At 42.0% G+C, this 18990-nt stretch overlaps 1 long non-coding RNA gene across 1 annotated transcript in view; it reads right to left on the bottom strand.

The window, feature by feature from the left end:
• Positions 1 to 2732, bottom strand: part of LOC132654302 (uncharacterized) — a 32994-nt gene extending 30262 nt beyond the window's left edge. Inside the window, exon 1 of the long non-coding RNA XR_009591980.1 lies at positions 2618 to 2732. This is a non-coding gene — a long non-coding RNA (uncharacterized LOC132654302). The remainder of the gene's footprint in view (positions 1 to 2617) is intronic.
• Between the last annotated feature and the right edge of the window lie 16258 nt (positions 2733 to 18990).

Genomic DNA, 18990 nt, shown 5'->3' with positions numbered 1-18990 from the left:
ATCTGCAGTAGTCACACGAGAACGTGAAGGAACGGAGAGGTGGTCACCAGGGAACAGGGAGGATGTGGAGATCATTCATTATAAGTAGAAAATCAACCAGGCTCAGTAAACTCTAGAGACCTGCTGTGCGTGCAACTGTTGGCCCCAGTTATCTAGTGTGTAATTAAAATTTCAAAAGAGAAGGGGCTGGAAGGAGAACTCAGTGATGAAGAGGGACCCACGTTAAGTTCCCAAGACCCACGCGGCAGCTCACAGTCCCCTCTGGCTCCAGGGACCCAACACCCTCTTCTGGCCTTCCTGGGCACCAGGCTTCACGGTGCCCGTGCATATAGGCAAACGTTCATACATATAAAATTAAAAACGATTGAAAGAACTTAAAAGAGAAACGCTGCATTGTATTTTTACAATAAAGTAAATAAGAAAAAGGTGAATTGGCACCGTGACCTAGTTAGAATCTGATTGAAATAACGCAGCCTTTGGGAAGGAGCTCGCAATGCGTCAAGAGTATTAAAAGTTGCTGGACTTTGTGGAGCACATCTTTAATCCTAAGCACTCAAGAGGCAGGTGGATGTCTGTGAACTTAAGGCTACCCTGGTCTCCATAGTGGGTTCCAGGACAGACAAGGGTACACATTGAGAAAGGAAAAGGAAAAGAAAAGAAAGAATATTACAAGTTCCAGCGCTCTAAACCCAAAAGATAAATTATATGGGCAACGTGCAATTCTCCTGATTGCTTCACAGGAAGCTCAGAGGTCATGTTACCTGAAAGGTTATAAACCTTGCTTATTGATCACACACTCCAAAATATCAAAGCTCTATTTGTCAGTACATAGTCCATGACTGAAGCTGTGAGAATTCTGAGAAAACTCCAGAAAACAGGATGACTCCTGTGTCCTCAGAACCTCCAAAACAAAGGGTTGCTCCTGGAATGGGCTGCTGTGCCCCTCCCAGATGCAGCATGTCGGAGTGGGCCTCGCTCAGATTACGCGATAGCTCACTCTTCAGACGGTGTTTCCAGGCATGGCTTGTCCTCCAGGCTGTGTACTGAGCCCTCGTGCGCACACCTTCCTTGTGACTGTATGCATCTTGAACTCATGCGATCTTTGCTCATATGACCTTGCTTAACCCTCAGAATACAATTGTCGGATGCTCTGAGTGAAGTTGGCTATTACATGAGACGTTAGCTCTTTTCTTTTTAGGCTCTATTCTCCCAGATTCACACCGCCAACTAGAGTGACAATGTTGTTCTGGATTCTGGAAGACTTCAGGGAAATATTGAAGGTATCTAGAAACACTTCTGTTTCATTTTGTCCTCCTCCCGTCTTCTTTCCAAGGGGTGTTAGTGGGATTTTACATCTCTATTAAAAACAGCTGAGAGAAAAACTTAAAGCAGGGAGCACTTCTTTGGCCCAGCTTCAGGATTTTCTGCCCCAGTAAATGTGTTTCTGGGCCCCAGAGATGCAGAAGGTGATGGCAGAGCATGTGGCAACTGGAAGCAGAAGAGGGAGACAAAGAGGGACCAAGGACAAACCAGAGGCATGTTTCTGGCATGTCACCTACACCTGATCTCAGGGGCTCCCCAATCCCCCAGTACTGTTATCAAGTTCTGAACTCATCAGTGGATTAAAATGAGGCAGAGCCCTCATTCCCTAATGACCTCTCAGGGACTGCATCTGTAATCAAGCTGAGCACCAAAACATGGACACTTGAGCCTCTTTCAGAGGACACTTCCTGCATAAAATGTAAGAAAGGCTGTGGAGAGATTGTACTGTGAGCCTCCTTGAATCCAGCCTTAGCGCTGTGACTCTTGTGTCAGCACTGGCATCTTAAGAAGCAGCTTTAACTTGCTACGTTCTTGACCCCTGATGAGGCTGACAACATTGCCAGTGGTACAGTCTGTACCAGTGCATCCGGGCATGAAACAGAGGCAAAGCAAGAGAGCTCAGTGTGAACATTGTGGTTCTCATATACATGACAAGGAAGTGGTTCTTGTATCTTTCCCCCTTCCTCTCCCATACCTCCTCTCCTCTCCCCCCTTTTTCTCCTGCTCGTGGCTCAAACTCAGGCTGTCATACATTGGGTGGGTACTCTAGCACCAGAATCCAAGTTTCTGTCTGTCTTAGGCATGCAGTATCTTCCCTTTCCAGCTCAGCTATGCCAGATACCCGACTTACAGATTGTGATGGAAGATATCACTTGTAGGCTGAGGAGACAGCTCAGTGCGTAAAAGTACTTTCCACAAAGCATTATGACCTGAAGTGAGATGCCCAGAACCCATCTAAGAGCTATGCAGAAGTGAAAACATCTGCAATCCAAGTGTGCCCCTATGAGAAGAAGGGAGTTGGACACAGGACGGTCTTCAGAAGGTCCTCAGCCTCTTAGTCTGGCTAAGAGAGCAGCAACAAACAAAATAAAACAAGAAAGAAAAAAAAAAACCACAGTTTCAGAAAAAGTAGAAAGGTGAAAGGAGCCATGCACACAGTTGCTCTCTGACCTCCACACAGGTGTGCCACACACTCAAGACTCAAGAACAGACAATCACATACATTCACTCAATATAGTCACTCATTCATCTCACACACAGCATTTGTTGTATTAAGTCACTAAGTTTGGTTTACCTCTCAGGAACAGTTTAAACCAGATTCTTTGCTATCAGAAAGTTCACTGAGCTTGAGATGATTCTAGAGTCCAGCCTGTGACTGCTCCAAAACACAATCCTCAACTCCTGTGATTGGTGCAAGAGTCAATTCTGTGACTGATCCAAACAGTGCTGTGAATGGTCAGAAACCCAAGGCCATGACTGGTCCAAAGGCCTTTGCTCAAGCTTCTCAGGAAGGTGGCTCTGGCTCACCAAGTCTGCTGGAAGCAGCCTGCCTGATGTTGCAACATGAGTCCTCAAAAAAGGCTCCTCTGAAGTGGCCTTGTCATGTTTTCTCTAGGCAGTCCAGGCTGAGCTGCTAAGGCTAGGGAAATAGCAGCAGGGAGAACAGAGAGCACAGGCTACAGAACCACAGAGGCTGAGGCAGGACCCCCGAGTGCAGGCTGGCCATGTTGTGACTACGGTAAGGCTGTTGCTGCTGGACAGCTGAAGAAGCAGCTGATCTGTTTGTGACCAGCCAGGATGGGAGGGAGAAGGAAAGAAGGAGAAAGAGGACAGAGCAGGCAGAGCTGAGCCTGAAAGAGGAGAGAACAGAAACCAAGGTCCTAGTTGCTGGGAAAATCCTGGAGAGATACCTAGTGGTAATGGACAAGGGTTTCAGACCTGGGGCTGAGAGTTCAAACCCAGGTTCTGCCAAGGGTCCAGCAGAGTCCTAGGGTCTGAACTTTGAGAGCTGAGGGTCATGGCCATCGAGGTTTGGAGAAAAACTGAACACTACAAGGCACCAATTGCTGTTGATTTCCCAGCAGTGGCTATGACTCATTTCTGCAAACCCTGAGGGTAAAAGGGGGCAAGGCTGCTAGGACCAGAAGTGGGAGAGCATCTTGCCTATCCAGGTGGAGGGAAAGAGCCCTCAGGCAGCTGTTCGATGACATTTCCACACAGAGCAGGTAATCATGAGGATGACTCGTTGGAGACATTTCATAGACATGGCCCTGGCATTCCTTTACCACAAACCACACCAGAACCAGGGGGAAACAAACAGGAAAGCTGATGAAAAATTTGTACCCAAATAAATATTTTAAGGTAAATAAGGTAAAGTCTTATAGCAACCTTATCATAGCCAACCAATTATAGACAACTTTGGCTTTGGTGAGAGGATTTCTTCAGTAGGTTAAATTAAAAGAATGAAGCATGAAAACAACGGGAGTAAATGAGCTGGCCACAGTTAGCATAGACAGAAGGACAGCGGTAACTAAACCAGATAATGGGATATAAAGTTACCTGTCAGCCAAGTTAAAGCAATGAAGAGGGTAGCTGTTAAATAACTAAGAAATACAACATGTATAAGCCTGATATTTCTGAAGGACAAACAGCACAGAAGTTAAACACTCATACAGGACAACTTTAGAAAAATATTTAACCCGAGAAAACATCCTTGAAATCCCACTTTCTGTATAAACAGAGGCAATGATTAATATGAGGTTTCAGAGATTGTTCGCACGTGCCCCTCCTGAGAATTCACCATAAATATTCAGTGATGAATAATACACATTTGTTTATGGAATTTTCTATCTTGTGAGATATCCAAAACCAAAGATGCTTGCTCTTTGGTTTGGGACTTCCTGTGTTTCAGTACATTCTCTAACTTTCACTCCATTCCTAACGACACAGCCCTCCATCCATGCACCATCCCATGAGCATTTAACCTCCCCGCTTTGTTTCTGTGTCCAGCTTTGTTCATATATTGTCTTGTATAATGTGTATTCCACACTTCAATCTTTTCACATGCCACCCTCCCAACAAATACTGTGTCTTGTAACACATGTAAGTGGCTGTTTACTGAATGGTTGAACAAGAGTGACCACCTAATAAGGGGGCCATATTGTTTAAGAAAAGGGGACTTGAAGAAGAGTGAGTTCTAGGGCTGTTCCCTCATCTTTTCCCCCATTTACAATCTTTGTTTTTGACAAAACAATTATAGAATATTCATTATAGAACATGTGTTAAAAAAATCCATGTTTGTACACTCCAGGCAGATGCTAGTAGGCCTGTTGGTACACAGATGGTTAATGGTTCTGCTGACCAGAGTTACAAAAACCTGCTTCTTTGGAGACCTTTGTGGTTATTATTTCCTGTGCACAAAGACAACTGACCTGCTCTTGTTTGCAGTGGAAAATTCTGAACCTTGAATATGGAAGGCTTCTAGCCAATGTCCTATCCATTATGGTTTTGAAAGTTTTATGAGTACCGGTGGCATTTATGGTAGGACAAGTCAGGAAGAGTGCTTCCCATTCAGAAGGGTTTGCATTTCATGTCTGGTGCTAATCAGTGGTTTCACTTGGCATTTAGAAGTCACAAGTCTTTATTATTTGTCCTGTGTATATCAATAGCCATCTACTAACCTATGATACTTAGTCATATATACAGACATAATCATTTACAGGTAAAGCTGCCTTAGAGAATGACAGCACTTGCAGCCAAACCTGATGGCCTGACTTTGATCCCTAAAACCTATAGGGTGAAAGGAGAGAAACAATTCTTATGAGTTCATACAAAATAGCATGTTTTCATTCACACACAAGTATTTAATCATTCAACAATCAACAAATAGATAAATAAACAAATGTTTTATGTTTTAGAATGTTCACAATATAAAAATGCTCCCACTGGACTGGCTTAAACACACTAGGCTATGTCATTAACTGTGTCCCTCCCCTTCATATATTGTGCCTCAGAATGGGACTGTATTGGAGACAGGGTCTCAGTTCATTAGCTAAAATGAAGCTTTGAAGTTATACCCCACTTTGCTGTGACTGATAGCAAAGGGTTATTGCATAGATACAGGGGAGGGGGACATGGACAAAAAAGAAGATGGCTCTGAGATAATGAGGGAGGTCTCAGATGAAATCAACTCTGAGAACACTCTAATGGTAGACTTTGACTTCCAGAACTCTGAGAACATTTTATTGTTTAAGTTGCCCAGACTATGGTAATCTTTATGCAAGAGAATCCAACACAGCATGTATTTCACATCTGCTCCCCGGTGCAAATAGAAGCACAGTACAAACACAGCAATATGACACCTGTTCACTTCAATATATATCCATGACTTCTACACTCATTGTAGAAGAGGGGAGGGCAGACACTCCTGATCTAGAGAAAATGTTTTCAGTCTTGTATCACTGAATATGATGTTAGTCACTGGCTTTTAGATTTAAAAAATGTTTAAGAATGTTGAGTGATAGATAGATAGATAGATAGATAGATAGATAGATAGATAGATAGTGTTTGTGTGTGCAAGCAAAACACACATGAATGTCTAACTGTGTTTGTGGAAGTCAGAGCACAGAGGACACAGTTCTCTAAATACTAAGGCTCAAGGCCTTTCTATATACTGAAATTGTTGTGTACCATAATTTGAGAATATTTTCATAAATTCTTCATATTTGATTTTAGAATATCACGACTCGTGATAGGAAACTCTGGAAAATCTTGCTTAATTGCTAAAGTTTTCAGTGTTGGCAAATCACTTGGGAACACAAAGTCTTGGGAACATAGTTCAGTGATTGAGTGCTTCCTTTGAATTCATGAGGTCCTAAGTTCAATTTCCAGCACTGCAGAAAATAAATAGATGGAGCCTGACACAGAACACTGTGCCTTGCATTGAGTGAAATGACTGTAATCAAACATTAACAGCTGCAGTGGATGTACTGAGTCTTAAGTGAGCTGTGAGACCCACACAGGTTTGCCCTCACTTTATAGTGATCATTGTCTTAGGGAATGAGTGAGCCCCATGTAGGTTGTATGTCTACATCCCCTATCTTCTGGAACTCGCACCCATCAGACTGTTCTTACGGCCAGTAACTGTGAGTACCTGGAACAATTCCGCTCTGACACAGAAAGTAACTTTAAGGCAACCCCTGCTTTTCTTTTTCCTCACTGTAATGTGACAATATCTGACTTGACATTTGATGTCTTTGCTCTGAGGCTCTAGGCCTGCAAAGTCCCTGGAGAAGTTAGCACACCCCAGAGACCTAAGTCCTGCACTCCCTGTAGCTCTGACAGATGATGTCCTTAACTCAGGGGAATGTTGTCACATCCACGTGCAGTGCAGAGCAGGACAGTGCAGAGTGGCACACATGGCTCCCTCCTCATTGCTTTTCCTGTTGTTTCAGTCATGAACATTTCCCAAGGTCATGTTGTTTCCACATTCCATAGCTTCCTTTGCAGCATGGATGTTTCAGGAGGATTTTATAGCTTCAACTCATGTCAAACATAACCATGGACTTTCATGTATTATTTTTATAGCACAGCCTAATATATTATCTATTTTAATTGCTGATAATTTGGAGAGAGTGATCTCTTCAGTTTGAACTGAGGAAGCATGCTATATTTCCCTCACCCTGAGCTCACCTACCCTGTGTTGCAATATTCCTATTGTGGTCCCCAAAACTGTGAAGTGTAAAACCCTGTTTCTTTGGTGTCGTTGAGCCCTATCACACACCTTTAATCCATGAACTTTCTGTTTATTGTAAGCAGGTGATTATGGTGTGTTTCACCCAGGCCTAGCACACACCTTTAATCTAGGAGCTTTATGTATACTGAATCTAATAAAGTTAACACTATGTCCAGAGGTGAAACAGGAAACCAGCTGACAGTGATTAAAGAGTAGGATGGACTTTGAGTTGAGGGGTATTTAAAACATGGTAGAGAAAAAGAAGAAAAGGCTCAAGCTCTGTCTTTACTTTAGGCTTCAGCTCCTCAGCTCCCTTTTGGGGCTTTGAACTAGCAAGCCTTCAGCCTTGGGTTTTTTGACCTTTTCCTCCTGGGCTGTTAGTTGAACTAATTAGCCCATTGGGGTTTTTCCATCCAGAGCTGAGCTGAGAAGGAAGATCAAGTGGTTACTTTCTCTGTCTCTTTGAGCTGGCGGGTTTTCACCCCAGCATCTGACTCCTGAGTCCTCAGTGGTATAATAGAATGGTTGGGATTTTCATCATTGTACATAACAACAACCCTGAGAGAACAACTCAGAACTGATGGTTACAGAAATCAGAACAAAAGCCCCTCTCTTTAGTTAAGAAAAGGAAACACCAAGTTATTCCTTCTTACCTTAAGATGATAACCTGTGATGGGAGCAGACCCACAGCCAAACATCAGGCAGAGCTCAAGGAACCGCATGGAAAAAGGAGAGGGAGGATTGCGGGAGCCAGAGGACACCAGGACAACACAGAACACAGAATCAGCTAAGCAGGGCTCATAGGGTTTCTCAAGGACTGAAGTGGCAATCATGAAGCCTGCCTGGGTCTGTGCTAGGCCCTCTGCATACATGCTGTGAATGTATAGCTTTGGTTTTGTGGTGCTCCTAACAGTTGGAGTGTGGGTGTCCCTGAGTCTTTTGCCTGCTCATGGGACCCTTTTTCTCCTCCTGGGTTGCCTTGTCAAACCTTGATATGACAGTTTACACCTAGTCCTATTGCATCTTGTTATCCTGTATTTGGCTAATATCACAGGAGGGTTTCTCTCTTCTCAAGGGAAACAAAGGAGCAGTATGTCTCATGGAAAGGGGAGGTGTGGGGGAGGGAGTCTGGTGGAAAGACTGCAGAGAAGATGTACTGTATGAGAGAAGAATAAAGAACAAGAAAAGACAATAGTGTGTAAGCTGTGTGAGCTGGACAGACACCAAGGACAATAACTACTAAGAAACCCTCAGAGACAAGAGTGGGTGGGCGTGGACACATAGCAATTTGCAGAGGACTTCCTTTTGCTTATTTCACTGCAAAGGACTTGGACTGTGTCCCTGCTCACAAGTTCAGTGTCTCAGCTCCCATCTGCAATGGACACAGCGACCGTCTACTTAAATTTAAAGGCACCCAGGACTCCAGCGGCTCAGCGTGCATCACCTACATATTTCTCCCCAGGTCAGTAGCCTTATTTCTTCTTTAGGTGTTAGAATACCCTGAAGAGTTATGATTTTTTTCCCCTACAGCTTTAAGCTGTTGCTTTTAAGATGACCAGCTCTCTGTCAGAGCTGAAGAGTGTAGATGGCTACAACTTGGGAGAAAAAAAAAATGCTCACACATTCCATTTTTAGTTAATCAGTCTGTGAAATTTGTGCAGCCATTCTCTTTGGCTTTAGTCACAAGACTCTGAAGAAAGGATATTTTACATCTACAACGAAAGGGGTGCTTCGAGCAGGAAGACTTGCTGTAAAGCAAACTTCTTGCCTGAGTCAAACTTCTCTACAGAACACAAATACCATGGCTCAGCTCCACAGCATCCTAACACCACTGACCACAGGTGCAACTGAACCCCTGTCTGCCAGAAATGTGGAAGACTGATATGAAGCATTTATAAAGGATACCATGATTTAAGGATGGATAAAAAGAGACAGACACAGAGGCAGAATGTATGACTAAAGTGGTCATGGTATAGTATGAGTTTCTGTGACACAACTGAGCTTCCTTATATAATACTGCAATGTTTTAAATTAAAATTTTCTGTATTGTGTCAAAAATGTGAACCATAACTCTTTAAGGCTGCTTGTCAGAAACTTTTAAATTAACAGATTTTTTTTAACTAGGAAAAATATCTTAAGAGTCAGCAAATAAGCTTCACTATAAACTTTACATAGAGTCTGGAGAGAGTGGGAGATTTTGATAAATAGAGGGGTGATTTGACACAGCTGGTTATTTATGATAGGCACAATGAAGTGTTTGATTTCTGTGTTTAAACCTGCAAACCTGGAAGAAGGGACTTAAACAGTTAAAGGTTTTGATATTTGTTCTTCAGCTGAGTCTAGTCACACTGCCAGCATGTGCATGGGTGTAAGGCCATGTCCTGAAGAATAGATGGCCTCTTAGGGACTGTATCTTTGAAGAAAACTGACTCCTCCACTCCTAGCACCCATCAACTGCCAATAGCTCCCCATCTGGGGGTGGAACTTCTCACTCCATGCTGGGCATTTGTCTGACTTGCGCTTTTGAAGGTCTTGTGTGAGCTATCACAAGTGGCCTGGAGTTCATATATGCAACTGCACTGTTGTGTCCAGAAGACAGTGTTTCATGGCAGTTATTGAACATTTCTGTCTTTACAGTCCTTCTGCCCTTTCTTCTGTGATGATGCCCAACCCTGGGTTGGGGATGGAATGAGATGCCTATGTCCCATTTAGAGTACTTCATGTCTCTAATTCTGTACCTTTTTGATCACTTGTGTCTGGTACACACCTATAATCCCATTGATGGGGACAATTAATGAATGATGAGGGGCACAACAGATTTTACATGAAAGAAGTTTATTAGATGGAGATAAAGAGAGAGAGAGAAAGGGAGAGGGGGTTCCCTGACAGAGAAAGGGGAAATGGCCAAGAGGGCAAGAGGGGGAGCAAGAGGCAAGAGAGAAGAGGCCAAGAGAGGGACCACGTGTCAGGTTGTTCCCTTTAAAGGGAAAGGCAACCATGCCTTCCAGGTGTAACCACCTGGCCCTCAAAACATGATGACATCATAGTTTGCTAGGCAACCCAGGAGCAGGTGCCTAAATACTTACATTCCTCCCTTTTTCTATAATTAAAAAATGAGGAACTTGTGCTGCTTCTCATGTAAGGTTAGTTAAAGTATATAAATTTAGGTTCATTGGAAGAGGCTCTTGGATGCCATGCAAGGGGTTAAGAGAGAGAGAAGAAATAATAGCAACGAAATGGCCAGATTACATGGTCAAGAGGAGGAGGGGAAGCCTCTGCCCTGGAAAATTTAGGGTAGAAGGTTGCCAGAAGAGAGTTGTCAGCCACGCAATGCTGCACGTAGGAACTGAGGAATGCTGGGAGAATCTGGAGCTGCTTTTCCTGGGCCTGAAGCACATCATTCCAGCCTTTTGTCAATGATAAGTGAATAACGGGCGTAGATTCTCTTCTGGCTACTTCTTGCTGACACTGGAGGTGCTGTAGGGAGGTCAAAAGTCAGAAATGCTGGCCAAGTCCAGGAAGAACAGGCTGTTTTGATGCTGTCCAGGGTCCTCAAGAATATTCATGGCAGGGAGAGAAATTGCAGGTCCAGCTTGATGGAAGTCTGTGAGGTCAGACTGGAACATGTGCGGTAGCTGCTTTGGTGCTGTTGTGGCTATAGGAAACATCTGTGTCTGGCAGGATACTGAAATTTATTAAAGATGGCAGTAAGACCATGTTTGCATATGTAGGACTATAAATGTATATTTGGACATCTATGAGATGACTATTAACTTGCATTTGTTAACCATTAAATATTAGGACTTTAGGTTTTGTCCCTGTTAAGTTGGAGCCTTAAAAGTCAGATAGTCCATTAAAGTGAGAACATAGCATTTTTCTGTATGATTTAGTATATAAAAAGTTCATAGCTTATAAAATCTAAGGCTATACTACAGATTAATAATCATAATATCGTTTTTGGAAAATAAGACCAACCATATTTTAACCTTTTGATAGTAAAGATATCGCTGTGTTGATAGCACAACGACCAAGTTTTAACAGAAATAAATGCCTACAGAATTAATAGATCTTCATTTAGAATATTGGTTAAAAAAAAACAAACAAACTGTAAGTAGTAAATAATCCCTGAGATATGAGATTTAAAACCAACAATACAGTAGAATGGTATAAAACAATTTTAAAATTATATTTGATTTTATTATAGCAAACCCATTAGCCAGAAAGCCTAGTGGTGAATCTGGATCATAGGCAGCACATGGCAGGAGAAACAACAATAGCATTTATTAATTTAGGAATTGAAAAAAACATAGGCAGTTAGATGTACATTTTAAATTAAATTAATTTGAATTGACATTTACAACTTTGAAATTTTAGCATTATATAAAATTTATTTTGAAGCAGGGTTGAGTTATATATATTGTAAAGCATAACTTTGAATTTTTAAAAAAGTCCATACCAATTTAAAACGAGGTTTGTTGTTGTCCTAGTCTAAAAGGAGATAAAGTAAACAGTTATGACTACGGAAGTCTTGTAAATCCAAAGAGAAAATTATATAAATTGTTAGATAGAATTTAAAGCATTTTAAATATTTAAGAGTGTACAGAAATCAGGGAGAAGATTTTTTTAAAGCTTGGAAATAGATTTTAGAGTAGTAAGAATATTGAGAGCCAGTGTACAGAATTTGCAAGGCTTGGAGCATCACAGGGGAGGGTCGAGCATATGGCAAGGCTGAGTTCTTGTAGAAGGAACCCATCCATAGGAAAGGGGCACAATTGCCCTAAGTCAAAATGGTCGTGAAACCATGTGAAGATGGCAGTGAAGCCATGGCTCCACCCATCTCCTCCCAAAACCAACATGGCGGCGGGTGTCTTTTAGAAGATTCAAAATCTCACCCATGTTTAAAATCTCACTCATGGGAGCCTGAGGCCGCAGTGAAAATCTGTGTACAGGGTCTCCAGCAATAGCACCCGCACTTTTCCCAAGCAGATATTGGCTGATTTTGTGAGTTCCCAGGGCTCAGAGCACTGAGAACCAGTGATTTCCCCAAGCCAATTTTGGAGAGGCTTGAGTCCCTAGAGTTTGGAGCATTGGCAGGGAACAAGTTTGAGTGGTGTGGGGAGCCGGGGACTGCCGTCACTGCCGTAGGCAGCTGGAAAGATGTGCCATGCGTAGTAAGATGGTTGAGGAAAAGTAAAGATTTTTAGGGGTAGATAGAGCAGAAAAGATCTGTTGTAGCTGTCCATTGCCCCATAGGAGTCCAAATGGGTTCAAGGAAAAACCAGGAAAGACCATCCTGGGTTTCAACATCAATGATGGTCACAATTACTGAAAACCTGATCATCAAAAATGTCTCTTGATTAAAAAGAAATCCTCCTTGAAAATGCTTTGACTCCCTTCCTGAACTAGAACATGTGATTTATTTTTTGATAGCTGAGCACCTTTCAATACTGTTGGTCTCCTTCTGCCTGGAGGCTGTCTCCCAGCAGCCCAGGAAGTCTAGAGGGGCAGCAGACCTCTGTACGCCTCAGGGTGCCATCCTCAGTAGAGGGTTCATACACCCCAAACAGGTGATGGCTAATTCAACTTTAATTACAGAGAACAAGGCTGTATACCCCTGTTGAGTGGGTGGGGAGCTCCAAGAATTGGTGTATATACTTGGTTGGAAGCAGGCACTTCAAGGATGCTTGATTTGCATCATACATTAAGCTCCTTTCATATGAATGGAAACACAGCACCTAATTAACATATAGGCACCAGGGAGGAGAGACCCAGAAAGGAACTGTGTCAGAAGCCACATATCAAATGTGTATCAACTGTGGCCAGGGGAGACTGAGTCTAAAAACATTCTCCAGATGAAGCCAGACAGAGAGCTGGGGACCCCATTGAGGGGAGAGAGTCCTGCCTTTAACTCAGAGTTCACAATGGCTGTCCTGACTAGGTGAGAACTACAACCTCAACCAGCAGGGTGCCTCCAACACAACACATCTTCACATCTATCAAGTTTGATTCACCCAATACTCCTTTGCGCATAATACCTGCATACACATTATTTTTCAGCAAAGTGTTTGCCACTTCACCAAAGCAAACACTTGAACTGTTGTGCCTAGATTGTGAGACCCCAAAAGACCACCAGAAGTTGACTCCATTGCAAAACACATGAGGGTTTATTTAATACATGCTCGAGCCCAGGTCACAGCAACCTCCCTTTTGAAGAGGGGGAGTATTTCCGAGAGGTCTAGGAAAACAAGGTTTTTAAAGGGCAAAACCGCAAACGGAATTACATGCCTTGGCGTTACATGATTGGGTAACAGAATTTGACTTTTGAAAGGATTGGTTTACTTTAGATGCCAAGTCCATAAACGGTTCTGGCCTAGCCATCTAGATGGGTTGCCAGGAGACGGTATCTCTCGAAGTGGTTTTTGCCAGGCCATCTAGGCCGGTTTCCTAGCAACTGTAGTGGGTAGGAAAATAATGCAGTAAGGCTGGTTCCCCCCACAGGTGGCTGCATGTCTCCACTTGTCTGACTTGCATTCAGGCTTGTGCTTTAAACTGTAATTCAATACCCCCCCCAAAAAAACACCAATTTTTAATTCTTTGGTCTTTCATTCCCTCCTTCCCATGATCATTTGAAGACCCAATCTTGGGTCTTCCCGATATGACCTCTGGTATCCTCCAGATTTACCTATCCACAATGGGATCTGAGTACCATTAGCTGTATTGCTCCCAAGAATTCCTTCATGAAAGCCATCAAGCAACTTAAAATACAAGGCCCAAAGGTAAAAATCAAAATAAGTAAGGGTCCCATCTGAGTGGATATAAGGGTAGTAAGCCAAGGAGAACTATTAAACCAGGATTTAAACCATCCTCTGGAATCCTGTCTTGCCAGCATCTCTCCAGGCTTTTTGTTATTCTTGCTAATGATTTTCTAATCATTCTTGACTGGTTTACATAAAAACAATATTTCTCTCTAAGATCTACACATAGCCTGTCCTCCTGTAAAATCAACAGATCCAAGTCCCTTCTGTTTCGCAACACTACTTCTGCCAGGGAATCAATATTTTTTCTAAATGGATGATTGAGTGCTCAGGGCATTGACTGTCTTTATCAATATCTGCCTTTAAGCAGTTATGATTCTGGCTTTGTGCATCCAGTGCTACAATAGCAGTTCCTATTCCAGATAAGCAGGTTTCCAAGATAGTAACTAATGTCAGGAAGCCTCCTTTGACTTAGCATTCAGCCTGCCAGGTGGAATTAAGGCAGAGGTCTCTTCTGTATCTGCTTCCGTGCTGACCAGGGTGCTGTCCCCATCAGGGGTGAGAAAGTGTGAAATGCCACAATGGGGCAGTCGTCAGAAGTATTTGGTTAGTGGATCTACCTGAAGGGGCAGGGGGCAATCATGGCAGCTTCCAGAAAGTCCAGGTTTCAGCTTGGAGTCCATAGCTGATCCCTGAATAGAGTCTGTCAACCAGGTGAAAATCTACAGAGACAAATTCAGGCTCAAGATAGAAGTTAAAATTTGTCTAGTAATTAGGGAAAGTGAGGAATCCCAAGACCAAGGGAAAAATTCAGCTGGGGTCTGTTTGAGTTATGCCAGATCCAGGCATTCTGACTTTTTGATTTCCTGAAACTCATATGAATTTTAGTTTACAAAAGGAAGTAGATTAGGAATACTATCATATTGAGATTCATACTTTAGAAAAAGCAGTTAACAGGTGTCTACAAGACAGCAAAAGTAGAATCATGCTATGAAGACCTAGTAAAAGCTATGTCTTTTGAGTCTGAGATCTACACATTAGACAGATGTTTTTAGCATGAAAAAGTCTATCTTTAAGTCTATCTCCAGAAGACAACCAAAAGAAAATTAACATCTCAAGCTTGTGACTGGATAATAAGCAGTCAGTGCTCCATCAACTTATCAGAACTCTATTGATCCATGTTGTAACTCTGAACTTCTGAAATCTTATAACACAAGCACAACAATAGCAGAGAGGAGGGAGAAATCTGAAATATCTCCCATTGTCAATATGCCTTAAATTACTTTCTTATATCATTACAACTTACATTCACATACCTTAAACACCTACTTAGACCCTCCAATTTTCCTTGCAATTACCAACTTTGAAACATTTTCCTAGACCCTCAAACAATTTTGTTAGATCCTCATAACCTAAACTTTCATATCCTCAGACCTTACAGCTATCCAGTTATTCACCATAAGACACAGAAAATTAACTTGAAACCTGTGAGCAAGGCAAACCTGTTTGCCTTTCCAAATAAAAGATCTAGTACCTAGTAGTTCTAACTAGCTAATGAATTCACCAATGAACTAACAGGTGGATTTAACTGTCTTCCCTTTAGCTGCAAAATTACCATTTGCTTAGCTTAACCATCAGTGTGATAAGAGACCTGAGTAGAATAAATATAAATCAAATAAATGTTCCACTCTATGTATGTGCCAGTCAAAATGACAAAGATGACTAGTTAGTTCACCACCTAGGCAGTTGTCCCTGGCTCCTGTGGTCTCATAGCATCATAAGCAGAGGCAGTGTGACCATCAGGCACAGAAGATGAGAGACTGTTTCTGTGGAAAAAGAACATGAGAGAATGACCTAGCCTCACCTTCAGCAACGTGAAACAATGACTCTCCAGCTGTCCACAGCTTTGTCCACAGTTTAGGCTGGCCCCTCACAGTGGTCCAGTTGTGGTGGTCTTGCCCAGTGGTTAGCATAGCATAATCCAGAGTCGAACGTCATCTGTCGTTGTGCCCAAATCTTCTCAGAGAACTTGGGGAGCTACTGCCAGAGTTGGGGACTCTCTGTCAAAATAAGCTTACACATGTTAAAATGCCATATTCATCAGATCTCTGACAAGCTTGAGGGCCAGCATATCAATTACTCTTTGTCTATCTTTAGTCATCTACTCTAACAGTAGATTAACCAGTAAAACAGAGTGCCATAATCTCTATTTCTGGTATATTACTTGGATAAGTGTTTTAGGACCATATCTAATTCAAGTAGATCTACATAGGCAAACTTTGTTGTTACCCATCATCTTAGGCTTCCTAGGCTTAACCTTAGGAAATATTAACAAAAGACTAGGTAAACCTCAATCTTGTAATCAACTACAGTCATTAGCATAACTTTAAATATCTTTCTGAACTAAAATCAAAGCAAAACTTTCAATCAGATACAGTTCATAGAATCAGCAAATCTTGCTGATTCTACCACATTGCATTAAGACTGAACAACAAAAAGTTAAAGGACAAAATTTTCACTTAGCACTAAACAGAGACCTGAACACAACTGGAAGCCCTCAAAAAAGACGGCAATGAAACCACGGGTCCACTTTCTTTATTCTTGAATCAACATGGCAGCTAGCCATGTGTTGCTACAGGCTGTGGCCAACAGTCTAAAACATAGCCATTAGGCACCACTGATGGCATTGCTACCTCCCACGGTATTGCAAGCACTGTGGAGCATTTACACTTTCCTGTAACTAAGTTCTAAATTGCGATCAAATAAGTTTTAGAACCAACTGCATAACAGAACAGTATAGAACAGTTTTAAACTGTACTTGAACTATTCTGGCCATACCAAACCTATTGGCCAGAAAGAAACAGCATCTATGCATTCACTCAGGACCTGGCGGTCAGGCATAGATTTCACATAATGGTTAATAATGACTTGAATACAACCCTGTATAACCCTGGGCTAACATGGAGGTGCAGTCCTCTTCCCCTTTTAATGAGCATAAGGAAACATTTTGCAATGAAGAATCACCAGCCTTTTTAAATGAAGAACAAAACATTTTACAGTTCTTTCTCAAATCATATTTGCAGGTATGAAAAACCAAAGCAAATACAGATCATATGTCTTCTGGCTTTCTATACATACTCTGACTTTATATAACATTCTATATACCTTCAGGTTAGGCTTTTGTTTCTTTCTTTACTATCCCAGTCTCTTGCTTTCTCTCTTGCTTTTCAGACACCATAAAAGCTTCCATCAACATCCTTGTCATCATTTCTTTACTAAGTCCTTCCATGTGTTTATCATCCTGACATGATACACTGTAAAAACTTTAGTTTACTTAATTGACTCAAAAAGTACAGCTTGGTTTCATTTTGTAAAATTAAGAAAATAATTACTAAGCAAAAAGACACACATGGTATATACTCACTCATATAGACATACAACATAGGACAAACCCACTAAAACCTGTGCATCTAAAGAAACTAAGCAAGAGAGAGGACCCTAACTAAAATGTCCAATCCCCATCCGGAAAGGCAAAGAGGATGGACATCAGAAGAAGAAGAAAACAGGAAACAACCTACGAACCTACCACAGAGGGCCTCTGAAAGCCTCTGCCCTTCAGACTATCAAAGCAGATGCTGAGCCGGATGGGCAACTGTTGGGCAGGTGAATGGAATTTTAGGTAAGAACTGGGAAATAGTAAGAGCTGGAGAGGACAGGGTCTCCACAAGGAGAGCAACAGAACAAGAAAATTTGAACACAGGGAGCTTCCAAGAGACTCATACTCCAACCAAGGACTATTCATGGAGATAACCCAGAACCCCTGCACAGATGTAGCCCAGGGCAGTTCAGAGTCCAATTGGGTTACATAGTAATGTGAAGAGGGACTGCCTCTGACATAATCTGATTGGCCTGCTCTTTGATCACCTCCCTCTGGGGGGGAGCAGCCTTACCAGGCCATAGTAGAGGACAATACAGCCACTTTTGATGTGAACTGACAGACTAAGATCAGAAAGGAGAGGAGAACCTCCCCTATCAGTGGACTTGGGGAGTGGCATGCAAGCAGAGGGAGGAGGGAGGGTGGGATTGGGAGGGGAGGAGGGAGGGGCTTATGGGGGGATGCAGAATGAATAAAGTGTAATTGATGAAAAATTAAAAAAAAAGAAAATAATTACTAAGGTCTTTTGTCTTCCCTCAAGTTCCAAGTTTTTTGTTAGACTTCCCACGAACATTATTTAAAATTCCTGATAAACTTTAAACTGTTTCATAGTCTTAAACACATTTTTAGAAGAATTCTGTTTTTGCAACATCAAAATAAAGTACCCTTTTAGGATTGAAGTTACAAAGCCTAACCATAATTTTAAAAGTCAAAACTGAATTTTACCAGTACAAACCATCCTATCTCTAAAACCAATATCAATTTAAAATGAGACTTGTCTTCTTAGTCTAAAAGGAAATGGGATGATAACCAAAATTTATTATGACTAAGAGGTTCTTTCTATTCCTTTGTTCTGCCCCACACTACATGGCAATTTCAAGATGGTAGAGTCACATCACATGGCATGACAAGGAACATTGTTGCTATTTAAAAACCTCTGTGCTTCTATAGATCTTACAAACACATATGCACACATATATGTTCTAAACAAGAGTTTGACTTTAACCTTTAAACATATCTAAGAACTCTTAATCTATAACCAAGACATACAGAGCATATTAACCAATTGTGATCTTTCAGAAACAACCAAGTAATGGCCACACATACATCCAGAGAGACAAAATGTTTCTTGCTCAAACCAGCCATAATTTCAAGCACTTTGTTCCACCAGCCTGGGCAAGCTCATGCAGCCTGCCATGCTCATGATGAAAGTGTACTCAGCAGCAGTTGCTAGCTGGCCAGGAGTGTTCTCAACAATTTCATCCCTGGCCCCACCCTTGCATCCCGTCCACTGGCAGAGCATCAGTCACCAGAGGAGCGCTCACAATCCTGCCGCTTCTGCCGATCCCTCTGCCACTGGATGCACGGATAAGGAATGACATGTGGGTGGAATGGGCAGAAGGAACAAGAAGGAATTAGAGGAAGTCTGTCCAGTCACAGTCCCACAGCCTGATACAAACAAAGATTCACAAATACAAGGAACAAAATAGAAAGACAAACACAAACTAATGCCTGTGTAGCCA

The sequence above is a fragment of the Meriones unguiculatus genome, chromosome 5 (genome assembly GCF_030254825.1).
Source record: "Meriones unguiculatus strain TT.TT164.6M chromosome 5, Bangor_MerUng_6.1, whole genome shotgun sequence".
NCBI classification, from domain to species: Eukaryota; Metazoa; Chordata; class Mammalia; order Rodentia; family Muridae; genus Meriones; species Meriones unguiculatus.
The sequence above is the reverse complement of the archived record's forward strand: the minus strand, read 5'-3'. Positions and strand labels throughout refer to the sequence as shown.